At 40.0% G+C, this 12,543-nt stretch overlaps 4 non-coding genes across 4 annotated transcripts; all 4 read left to right on the top strand.

Annotated features, from left to right (window-relative positions):
• Window positions 1-3,014: 3,014 nt before the first annotated feature.
• On the top strand, window positions 3,015-3,087 carry trnak-uuu (transfer RNA lysine (anticodon UUU)). Its single transcript has one exon. It is a non-coding gene; the product is annotated as a tRNA-Lys (tRNA).
• A 1,697-nt stretch (window positions 3,088-4,784) lies between these two features.
• On the top strand, window positions 4,785-4,857 carry trnak-uuu (transfer RNA lysine (anticodon UUU)). Its single transcript has one exon. It is a non-coding gene; the product is annotated as a tRNA-Lys (tRNA).
• Window positions 4,858-6,580: 1,723 nt separating this feature from the next.
• Window positions 6,581-6,653, top strand: trnak-uuu (transfer RNA lysine (anticodon UUU)). Its single transcript has one exon. It is a non-coding gene; the product is annotated as a tRNA-Lys (tRNA).
• Window positions 6,654-8,376: 1,723 nt separating this feature from the next.
• trnak-uuu (transfer RNA lysine (anticodon UUU)) lies at window positions 8,377-8,449 on the top strand. Its single transcript has one exon. It is a non-coding gene; the product is annotated as a tRNA-Lys (tRNA).
• Window positions 8,450-12,543: the final 4,094 nt, after the last annotated feature.

The raw sequence follows: 12,543 nt of genomic DNA, 5'->3' as shown, positions 1-12,543 counted from the left end.
TCCTTCACTTTTTAAGCCTAATAATACATTCCCAAGCTGTGATGCCAAGAATTGAACACAGTACCGCAGCTGTGGCCTAACCAGTGCTACGTACAGCTGTGGCATCATTTCACCCTCTTATATTGTAATCCTACAGATATAAGTATCACTTTTCAATTAGCTTTTTGAATCTTTTCTGTACCTGTCTATGACGATTTAGTAATATTTGTACAGGGACACAAGTCTATTTGGATCTCAACTGTTTCCAGCTTAACATTATAAGGAGTGTATTCTAAATACTCCTATAAAGATCGGCAGTGAATCACGTCACACTTGCCAGAAAATTGCACATTCACTTAATCTATGAATATCTGGTCAAATTTCTTGCTTCCATCTCAACTGATTATAATGCCGCCTATCTTATTTGTCATCCTCAAACTTGGATGTGTGGCTCTCAATCCCATCAAGTAAGTCGTTAAAGAAATCGGTGATTAGTTGAGTTCCCAAAAGTGATCAATCAGAGACACCACTCGTCATATTCTGCCAATTAATGTACCTGATCATCATCTGCAAACTTTGTCTCCTGCCGTGCCACCAATTTCCTAACCAGGCAAATAATTTGCCTTCAATTACATGCGTTTCAAATTTAGCCCAATGTCCCATATGCGGGACTTTATCAAATGTCTTTGCTCCATGTCTACAAGCTAATAATAATTTTTGAACTGGGACTCATAAACCTCTTTGCTCCTCAACAGTTAATAGCTTCCCATTATTGAGAAAATACTCAGAACTATATTACTTTGTTCCAAAGTGGCTGGTGTCACACTTGCGTACATTGAACTCGATTTGCATTTGTTTTGGCCGGCTTACTGTGTCTGTCTCTGTCCATTTGGTTACCTACATTTCCCAACTGCACTACGAGCGGACCGTCTAACTTAGTGCGATCTTCATAATATGATGTACAGTGCTCCATCCAAGTCAGTCATAAATACGGTGAACAGTTGATGATCTAATATAGATATCTGGGGGACGGCACTTGTCACATCTGACTCCGCTGCTAACGAGCGTGTCTTTTGTGGGTGTGTTAATATTTCTGAAGTGATGGTGGTCTGAGGCAGTCAATCCGGATTTGTGGGAGAAATGTGCTGCACTGGTTGGATTATGGACAAGTAAATTGAATTTGTCGGAGATGCAATGATCCACTGCAGCCAATGAAAGTACTTTTGTGAGCTTTGAATTGCAAAAGCCCGGATAGCTCAGTCGGTAAAGCATCAGACTTTTAAGTTGAGGGTGCAGGGTTCAAGTCCCTGTTCGGGCGCTGTTTTAAATCGCGATACTCAACTTTACTTTCGCACTTTGATCATTTAGCAAAGAAAATAACAACAGGAGCAGGCCATTTCATGCCTGGAGCCTTTCTGCCATTTAATTAAGTCATCGATCGATATCCGTTTGCATTCCTTTGCTCCAGATCCCTTAATACCTTTGGTTAACAAACATCTCTCAATCTCAAGTTCAAAATTGACAACTGGCCCAGCTTTATTTGCTGTTTGCGGAAGTGTGTTACAAATTTCTGTCACACAAATTTCTCTCCTGAAACGCTTGGATCTAATGTTGAGGCTATGGCCCCTTCTCCCAGATGGGTCAATCCTCAGAAATAGCTTCTCGCTATCTACACTGGCATTTCCTCTTAATATCGTGAATACTTCAATCAAATCACCACTTAAGCTTCTAAATTCCAGGAAAAAAACCCGAGTTTGTGCAATATCCCGTTGTAATTTGTCCCTTGGACTCTATGTCTCCTTCACTTTTTAAGCCTAATAATACACTCCCAAGCTGTGATGCCAAGAATTGAACACAGTACCGCAGCTGTGGCCTAACCAGTGCTATGTACAGCTGTGGCATCATTTCACCCTCTTATATTGTAATCCTACAGATATAAGTATCACTTTTCAATTAGCTTTTTGAATCTTTTCTGTACCTGTCCATGACCATTTAGTAATATTTGTACAGGGACACCAGTCTATTTGGATCTCAACTGTTTCCAGCTTAACATTATAAGGAGTGTATTCTAAATACTCCTATAAAGATCGGCAGTGAATCACGTCACACTTGCTAATATTTAAATCAATTTGCCAGAAAATTGCACATTCACTTAATCTATGAATATCTGGTCAAATTTCTTGCTTCCATCTCAACTGATTATAATGCCGCCTATCTTATTTGTCATCCTCAAACTTGAATGTGTGGCTCTCAATCCCATCAGGTAAGTCGTTAAAGAAATCGGTGATTAGTTGAGTTCCCAAAAGTGATCAATCAGAAACACCACTCGTCATATTCTGCCAATTAATGTACCTGATCATCATCTGCAAACTTTGTCTCCTGCCGTGCCACCAATTTCCTAACCAGGTAAATAATTTTCCTTCAATTACATGCGTTTCAAATTTAGCCCAATGTCCCATATGCGGGACTTTATCAAATGTCTTTGCTCCATGTCTACAAGCTAATAATAATTTTTGAACTGGGACTCATAAACCTCTTTGCTCCTCAACAGTTAATAGCTTCCCATTATTGAGAAAATACTCAGAACTATATTATTTTGTTCCAAAGTGGCTGGTGTCACACTTGCGTACATTGAACTCGATTTGCATTTGTTTTGGCCGGCTTACTGTCTCTGTCCATTTGGTTACCTCCATTTCCCAACTGCACTACGAGCGGACCGTCTAACTTAGTGCGATCTTCAAAATATGATGTACAGTGCTCCATCCAAGTCAGTCATAAATACGGTGAACAGTTGATGATGTAATTCAGATATCTGGGGGACGGCACTTGTCACATCTGACTCCGCTGCTAACGAGCGTGTATTTTGTGGGTGTGTTAATATTTCTGAAGTGATGCTGGTCTGAGGCAGTCAATCTGGATTTGTGGGAGAAATGTGCTGTACAGGTTGGATTATGGACAAGTAAATTGAATTTGTCGGAGATGCAATGATGCACTGCAGCCAATGAAAGTACTTTTGTGAGCTTTGAATTGCAAAAGCCCGGATAGCTCAGTCGGTAGAGCATCAGACTTTTAATCTGAGGGTCCAGGGTTCAAGTCCCTGTTCGGGCGCTGTTTTAAATCGCGATACTCAACTTTACATTCGCACTTTGATTATTTAGCAAAGAAAATAACAACAGGAGCAGTCCATTTCATGCCTGGAGCCTTTCTGCCATTTAATTAAGTCATCGATCGATATCCGTTTGCATTCCTTTGCTCCAGATCCCTTAATACCTTTGGTTAACAAATATCTCTCAATCTCAAGTTCAAAATTGACAACTGGCCCAGCTTTATTTGCTGTTTGCAGAAGTGTGTTACACATTTCTGTCACACACATTTCTCTCCTGAAACGCTTGGATCTAATGTTGAGGCTATGGCCCCTTCTCCCAGATGGGTCAATCCTCAGAAATAGCTTCTCGCTATCTACACTGGCATTTCCTCTTAATATCGTGAATACTTCAATCAAATCACCACTTAAGCTTCTAAATTCCAGGAAAAAAACCCGAGTTTGTGCAATATCCCGTTGTAATTTGTCCCTTGGACTCCATGTCTCCTTCACTTTTTAAGCCTAATAATACATTCCCAAGCTGTGATGCCAAGAATTGAACACAGTACCGCAGCTGTGGCCTAACCAGTGCTACGTACAGCTGTGGCATCATTTCACCCTCTTATATTGTAATCCTACAGATATAAGTATCACTTTTCAATTAGCTTTTTGAATCTTTTCTGTACCTGTCTATGACGATTTAGTAATATTTGTACAGGGACACAAGTCTATTTGGATCTCAACTGTTTCCAGCTTAACATTATAAGGAGTGTATTCTAAATACTCCTATAAAGATCGGCAGTGAATCACGTCACACTTGCCAGAAAATTGCACATTCACTTAATCTATGAATATCTGGTCAAATTTCTTGCTTCCATCTCAACTGATTATAATGCCGCCTATCTTATTTGTCATCCTCAAACTTGGATGTGTGGCTCTCAATCCCATCAAGTAAGTCGTTAAAGAAATCGGTGACTAGTTGAGTTCCCAAAAGTGATCAATCAGAGACACCACTCGTCATATTCTGCCAATCAATGTACCTGATCATCATCTGCAAACTTTGTCTCCTGCCGTGCCACCAATTTCCTAACCAGGTAAATAATTTGCCTTCAATTACATGCGTTTCAAATTTAGCCCAATGTCCCATATGCGGGACTTTATCAAATGTCTTTGCTCCATGTCTACAAGCTAATAATAATTTTTGAACTGGGACTCATAAACCTCTTTGCTCCTCAACAGTTAATAGCTTCCCATTATTGAGAAAATACTCAGAACTATATTACTTTGTTCCAAAGTGGCTGGTGTCACACTTGCGTACATTGAACTCGATTTGCATTTGTTTTGGCCGGCTTACTGTCTCTGTCCATTTGGTTACCTCCATTTCCCAACTGCACTACGAGCGGACCGTCTAACTTAGTGCGATCTTCAAAATATGATGTACATTGCTCCATCCAAGTCAGTCATAAATACGGTGAACAGTTGATGATCTAATACAGATATCTGGGGGACGGCACTTGTCACATCTGACTCCGCTGCTAACGAGCGTGTCTTTTGTGGGTGTGTTAATATTTCTGAAGTGATGCTGGTCTGAGGCAGTCAATCTGGATTTGTGGGAGAAATGTGCTGCACAGGTTGGATTATGGACAAGTAAATTGAATTTGTCGGAGTTGCAATGATGCACTGCAGCCAGTGAAAGTACTTTTGTGAGCTTTGAATTGCAAGAGCACGGATAGCTCAGTCGGTAGAGCATCAGACTTTTAATCTGACGGTCCAGGGTTCAAGTCCCTGTTCGGGCGCTGTTTTAAATCGCGATACTCAACTTTACATTCGCACTTTGATCATTTAGCAAAGAAAATAACAACAGGGGCAGGCCATTTCATGCCTGGAGCTTTTCTGCCATTTAATTAAGTCATCGATCGATATCCGTTTGCATTCCTTTGCTCCAGATCCCTTAATACCTTTGGTTAACAAACATCTCTCAATCTCAAGTTCAAAATTGACAACTGGCCCAGCTTTATTTGCTGTTTGCGGAAGTGTGTTACAAATTTCTGTCACACAAATTTCTCTCCTGAAACGCTTGGATCTAATGTTGAGGCTATGGCCCCTTCTCCCAGATGGGTCAATCCTCAGAAATAGCTTCTCGCTATCTACACTGGCATTTCATCTTAATATCGTGAATACTTCAATCAAATCACCACTTAAGCTTCTAAATTCCAGGAAAAAAACCCGAGTTTGTGCAATATCCCGTTGTAATTTGTCCCTTGGACTCTATGTCTCCTTCACTTTTTAAGCCTAATAATACATTCCCAAGCTGTGATGCCAAGAATTGAACACAGTACCGCAGCTGTGGCCTAACCAGTGCTATGTACAGCTGTGGCATCATTTCACCCTCTTATATTGTAATCCTACAGATATAAGTATCACCTTTCTATTAGCTTTTTGAATCTTTTCTGTACCTGTCCATGAACATTTAATAATATTTGTACAGGGACACAAGTCTATTAGGATCTCAACTGTTTCCAGCTTAACATTATAAGGAGTGTATTCTTAATACTCCTATAAAGATCGGCAGTGAATCACGTCACACTTGCTAATATTTAAATCAATTTGCCAGAAAATTGCACATTCACTTAATCTATGAATATCTGGTCAAATTTCTTGCTTCCATCTCAACTGATTATAATGCCGCCTATCTTATTTGTCATCCTCAAACTTGGATGTGTGGCTCTCAATCCCATCAAGTAAGTCGTTAATGAAATCGGTCATTAGTTGAGTTCCCAAAAGTGATCAATCAGAGACACCACTCGTCATATTCTGCCAATTAATGTACCTGATCATCATCTGCAAACTTTGTCTCCTGCCGTGCCACCAATTTCCTAACCAGGTAAATAATTTGCCTTCAATTACATGCGTTTCAAATTTAGCCCAATGTCCCATATGCGGGACTTTATCAAATGTCTTTGCTCCATGTCTACAAGCTAATAATAATTTTTGAACTGGGACTCATAAACCACTTTGCTCCTCAACAGTTAATAGCTTCCCATTATTGAGAAAATACTCAGAAATATATTACTTTGTTCCAAAGTGGCTGGTGTCACACTTGCGTACATTGAACTCGATTTGCATTGGTTTTGGCCGGCTTACTGTGTCTGTCTCTGTCCATTTGGTTACCTCCATTTCCCAACTGCACTACGAGCGGACCGTCTAACTTAGTGCGATCTTCAAAATATGATGTACAGTGCTCCATCCAAGTCAGTCATAAATACGGTGAACAGTTGATGATCTAATACAGATATCTGGGGGACGGCACTTGTCACATCTGACTCCGCTGCTAACGAGCGTGACTTTTGTGGGTGTTTTAATATTTCTGAAGTGATGCTGGTCTGAGGCAGTCAATCTGGATTTGTGGGAGAAATGTGCAGTACAGGTTGGATTATGGACAAGTAAATTGAATTTGTCGGAGATGCAATGATGCACTGCAGCCAATGAAAGTACTTTTGTGAGCTTTGCATTGCAAGAGCCCGGATAGCTCAGTCGGTAGAGCATCAGACTTTTAATCTGAGGGTCCAGGGTTCAAGTCCCTGTTCGGGCGCTGTTTTAAATCGCGATACTCAACTTTACATTCGCACTTTGATCATTTAGCAAAGAAAATAACAACAGGAGCAGGCCATTTCATGCCTGGAGCCTTTCTGCCATTTAATTAAGTCATCGATCGATATCCGTTTGCATTCCTTTGCTCCAGATCCCTTAATACCTTTGGTTAACAAACATCGCTCAATCTCAAGTTCAAAATTGACAACTGGCCCAGCTTTGTTTGCTGTTTGCAGAAGTGTGTTACAAATTTCTGTCACACAAATTTCTCTCCTGAAACGCTTGGATCTAATGTTGAGGCTATGGCCCCTTCTCCCAGATGGGTCAATCCTCAGAAATAGCTTCTCGCTATCTACACTGGCATTTCCTCTTAATATCGTGAATACTTCAATCAAATCACCACTTAAGCTTCTAAATTCCAGGAAAAAAACCCGAGTTTGTGCAATATCCCGTTGTAATTTGTCCCTTGGACTCTATGTCTCCTTCACTTTTTAAGCCTAATAATACATTCCCAAGCTGTGATGCCAAGAATTGAACACAGTACCGCAGCTGTGGCCTAACCAGTGCTATGTACAGCTGTGGCATCATTTCACCCTCTTATATTGTAATCCTACAGATATAAGTATCACTTTTCAATTAGCTTTTTGAATCTTTTCTGTACCTGTCCATGACCATTTAATAATATTTGTACAGGGACACAAGTCTAATTGGATATCAACTGTTTCCAGCTTAACATTATAAGGAGTGTATTCTAAATACTCCTATAAAGATCGGCAGTGAATCACGTCACACTTGCTAATATTTAAATCAATTTGCCAGAAAATTGCACATTCACTTAATCTATGAATATCTGGTCAAATTTCTTGCTTCCATCTCAACTGATTATAATGCCGCCTATCTTATTTGTCATCCTCAAACTTGGATGTGTGGCTCTCAATCCCATCAAGTAAGTCGTTAATGAAATCGGTCATTAGTTGAGTTCCCAAAAGTGATCAATCAGAGACACCACTCGTCATATTCTGCCAATTAATGTACCTGATCATCATCTGCAAACTTTGTCTCCTGCCGTGCCACCAATTTCCTAACCAGGTAAATAATTTGCCTTCAATTACATGCGTTTCAAATTTAGCCCAATGTCCCATATGCGGGACTTTATCAAATGTCTTTGCTCCATGTCTACAAGCTAATAATAATTTTTGAACTGGGACTCATAAACCACTTTGCTCCTCAACAGTTAATAGCTTCCCATTATTGAGAAAATACTCAGAAATATATTACTTTGTTCCAAAGTGGCTGGTGTCACACTTGCGTACATTGAACTCGATTTGCATTGGTTTTGGCCGGCTTACTGTGTCTGTCTCTGTCCATTTGGTTACCTCCATTTCCCAACTGCACTACGAGCGGACCGTCTAACTTAGTGCGATCTTCAAAATATGATGTACAGTGCTCCATCCAAGTCAGTCATAAATACGGTGAACAGTTGATGATCTAATACAGATATCTGGGGGACGGCACTTGTCACATCTGACTCCGCTGCTAACGAGCGTGACTTTTGTGGGTGTTTTAATATTTCTGAAGTGATGCTGGTCTGAGGCAGTCAATCTGGATTTGTGGGAGAAATGTGCAGTACAGGTTGGATTATGGACAAGTAAATTGAATTTGTCGGAGATGCAATGATGCACTGCAGCCAATGAAAGTACTTTTGTGAGCTTTGCATTGCAAGAGCCCGGATAGCTCAGTCGGTAGAGCATCAGACTTTTAATCTGAGGGTCCAGGGTTCAAGTCCCTGTTCGGGCGCTGTTTTAAATCGCGATACTCAACTTTACATTCGCACTTTGATCATTTAGCAAAGAAAATAACAACAGGAGCAGGCCATTTCATGCCTGGAGCCTTTCTGCCATTTAATTAAGTCATCGATCGATATCCGTTTGCATTCCTTTGCTCCAGATCCCTTAATACCTTTGGTTAACAAACATCGCTCAATCTCAAGTTCAAAATTGACAACTGGCCCAGCTTTGTTTGCTGTTTGCAGAAGTGTGTTACAAATTTCTGTCACACAAATTTCTCTCCTGAAACGCTTGGATCTAATGTTGAGGCTATGGCCCCTTCTCCCAGATGGGTCAATCCTCAGAAATAGCTTCTCGCTATCTACACTGGCATTTCCTCTTAATATCGTGAATACTTCAATCAAATCACCACTTAAGCTTCTAAATTCCAGGAAAAAAACCCGAGTTTGTGCAATATCCCGTTGTAATTTGTCCCTTGGACTCTATGTCTCCTTCACTTTTTAAGCCTAATAATACATTCCCAAGCTGTGATGCCAAGAATTGAACACAGTACCGCAGCTGTGGCCTAACCAGTGCTATGTACAGCTGTGGCATCATTTCACCCTCTTATATTGTAATCCTACAGATATAAGTATCACTTTTCAATTAGCTTTTTGAATCTTTTCTGTACCTGTCCATGACCATTTAATAATATTTGTACAGGGACACAAGTCTAATTGGATATCAACTGTTTCCAGCTTAACATTATAAGGAGTGTATTCTAAATACTCCTATAAAGATCGGCAGTGAATCACGTCACACTTGCTAATATTTAAATCAATTTGCCAGAAAATTGCACATTCACTTAATCTATGAATATCTGGTCAAATTTCTTGCTTCCATCTCAACTGATTATAATGCCGCCTATCTTATTTGTCATTCTCAAACTTGGATGTGTGGCTCTCAATCCCATCAAGTAAGTCGTTAATGAAATCGGTGATTAGTTGAGTTCCCAAAAGTGATCAATCAGAGACACCCCTCGTCATATTCTGCCAATTAATGTACCTGATCATCATCTGCAAACTTTGTCTCCTGCCGTGCCACCAATTTCCTAACCAGGCAAATAATTTGCCTTCAATTACATGCGTTTCAAATTTAGCCCAATGTCCCATATGCGGGACTTTATCAAATGTCTTTGCTCCATGTCTACAAGCTAATAATAATTTTTGAACTGGGACTCATAAACCTCTTTGCTTCTCAACAGTTAATAGCTTCCCAATATTGAGAAAATACTCAGAACTATATTACTTTGTTCCAAAGTGGCTGGTGTCACACTTGCGTACATTGAACTCGATTTGCATTTGTTTTGGCCGGCTTACTGTGTCTGTCTCTGTCCATTTGGTTACCTCCATTTCCCAACTGCACTACGAGCGGACCGTCTAACTTAGTGCGATCTTCAAAATATGATGTACAGTGCTCCATCCAAGTCAGTCATAAATACGGTGAACAGTTGATGATTTAATACAGATATCTGGGGGACGGCACTTGTCACATCTGACTCCGCTGCTAACGAGCGTGTCTTTTGTGGGTGTGTTAATATTTCTGAAGTGATGCTGGTCTGAGGCAGTCAATCTGGATTTGTGGGAGAAATGTGCTGTACAGGTTGGATTATGGACAAGTAAATTTAATTTGTCGGAGATGCAATGATGCACTGCAGCCAATGAAAGTATTTTTTGAGCTTTGGATTGCAAGAGCCCGGATTGCTCAGTCGGTAGAGCTTCAGACTTTTAATCTGAGGGTCCAGTATTCAAGTCCCTGTTCGGGAGCTGCTTTCATATCGCGATATTGAACTTTACAGTCGTGCTTTGATCCTATAACAACAGGAGCAGGCCCTTTACTGCCTGGAGCATTTCTGCCATTTAATTAAATCGTCGATCGATATCCGTTTGCATTCCTTTGCTCGAGATCCTTTAATACCTTTGGTTAACAAACATCTCTCAATCTCAAGTTTAAAATTGACAATTGGCCCAGCTTTAATTGCTGTTTGCGGAAGTGTGTTACAAATTTCTGTAACGCAAACTTCTCTCCTGAAAGGCTTGGATCTAATGTTGAGGCTATGGCCCCTACTCCCAGATAGGTCAATCATCAGAAATAGCTTCTCGCTATCTACACTAGCATTTCCACTTAATATCGTGAATACTTCAATCAAATCACCACTTAAGCTTCTAAATTCCAGGGAAAAAAACCCGAGTTTGTGCAATATCCCGTTGTAATTTGTCCCTTGGACTCTATGTCTCCTTCTGGTAAATCTACGCTTCACTTTTTAAGCCTAACACTACATTCCTAAGCTGTGATGCCAAGAATTGAACACAGTACCGCATCTGTGGTCTAACCAGTGCTTTGTATCGCTGTGGCATCATTTCACCCTCTTATATTGTAATCCTACAGATATAAGTATCACTTTTCAATTAGCTTTTTGTATCTTTTCTGCAATGCATTAGTACATTGAGATGGTATATCACTTTGCAATGTAATAGACATTTGCAGTGCAATAGCACTTTAAACTGGAATATCACTTTCTAATATAATAATCTTTTGCAGTGCAATAGAACATTGCAATGGAATATCATTTTGCAATATACAATCATTAGCAATGCAATACGACATTACAATGGAATACCCCTTTAAAATATCGTAGTCATATGCAATAGAACATTGCAATGGAAATCGCTTTGCCTTTGTGGTGATTATTCTTTATGTTTAGTAAGAAGTGTTGTGATTGGTTGTTTGTTTCCTGCCTTGGGATATATGCTGTAATCTCATTGGTAGTTGATGTCATGTGATTTGTGGTGGCCATCTTAAATTCAGTTCATTCCAGCCTTTAGTTGGGACTGGGTGTTGAAGATGTGCTACCGGATTTTTAAGTTAATAAAGCCTAGATTAGATAGGCAAATCTATTCTTTATTTCAATTTATTAACTTTATGTCAGAATGGAGCGATATCTTCAAACAGAACGATTCAATGCTGACCCTAATTCTGCAGGAGTGGATGATAAATGGAAACATTGGTATTGTACATTTAAAAAATTTTTGGGCGTGTTGGATCAAGAGTCTCTAAATAAGCTGAATATGCTGATCAACTACATTGCTCCGGATGTGTATAAGTATATTTTGGACTGTAAAACTTACGAAGTGGCTATTTCTACATTGGAAAAATTTTTGTTTAACCAAAGAATGAGGTATTTGCACGTCACCTTCTATCTGCCCGTAGACAGCAGGTGGGAGAATCTTTGGATACTTATTTACAAGCACTTCGGTGCCTTAGTGTTAACTTTATTTATAAGGCCATGACGGCTGAAGAATATAAGGAAGAATCTGTACGGGATGCTTTTATTAATGGATTACTGTCTAGATCAATTCGTCAGCGGTTGTTAGAAAATAAGACTTTGGATCTTAAGAGTGCTTTTGAACAAGCTTCTACATTGGATGTGGCTCAGAGAAGTTCGGATTCTTTTGCTCTTTTTAATCAGCCTGTGACTGTGGTTTCGGCAGTTCTGGATGAAAAGGAATTATGTGAACTTAATAGGAGTGGTTTACTAGATTCTGAAACAGTTTCTACTTCAGCGGCTGTTGCCTCTAGGATTCAGAAGTGTTATTTTTGTGGGAACGTCTGGCACCCTCATCTGAATTGTCCTGCTCGGGAGGCTGTGTGTAGTAAATGCAGCAAGAGAGGTCATTATGCACGTGTGTGTAAATCATCAGGTTCAATTACCTCCTCTGTGACTATTCAGCCTTTAGATAGGGCGTTTATTGCATCAATTTATGCTGCATTTGCTCATGGCCTAAACAAAGCTTTAGTTACGGCCCAAGTTAATGGGTTGGAAGTGAAGGCCCTTATAGATACGGGCAGTACCGAGAGTTTTATAAGTCTTCAGTTTGCAAAGGAGAAGCATTTGAAAATTTCGCCTGTTTCCTATCAGGTGTGTATGGCTCAGCCGACTCTCACTTCACAAGTAGCTGGTTGTTGCCTTGTGAAATTGATTCTTCTAGGTAATACGTATACTGATGTACGCCTATCTGTTTTGCCTAATCTCTGTGCAGATATTTTGATTGGTCATGATGTGCT

This window comes from Somniosus microcephalus, unplaced genomic scaffold (assembly GCF_052327205.1).
Source record: "Somniosus microcephalus isolate GS21.2 unplaced genomic scaffold, FLI_Smic_1.0 unresolved_chr5, whole genome shotgun sequence".
Lineage (NCBI taxonomy): Eukaryota > Metazoa > Chordata > Chondrichthyes > Squaliformes > Somniosidae > Somniosus > Somniosus microcephalus.
This window is presented reverse-complemented; position numbering and strand designations above follow the sequence as displayed.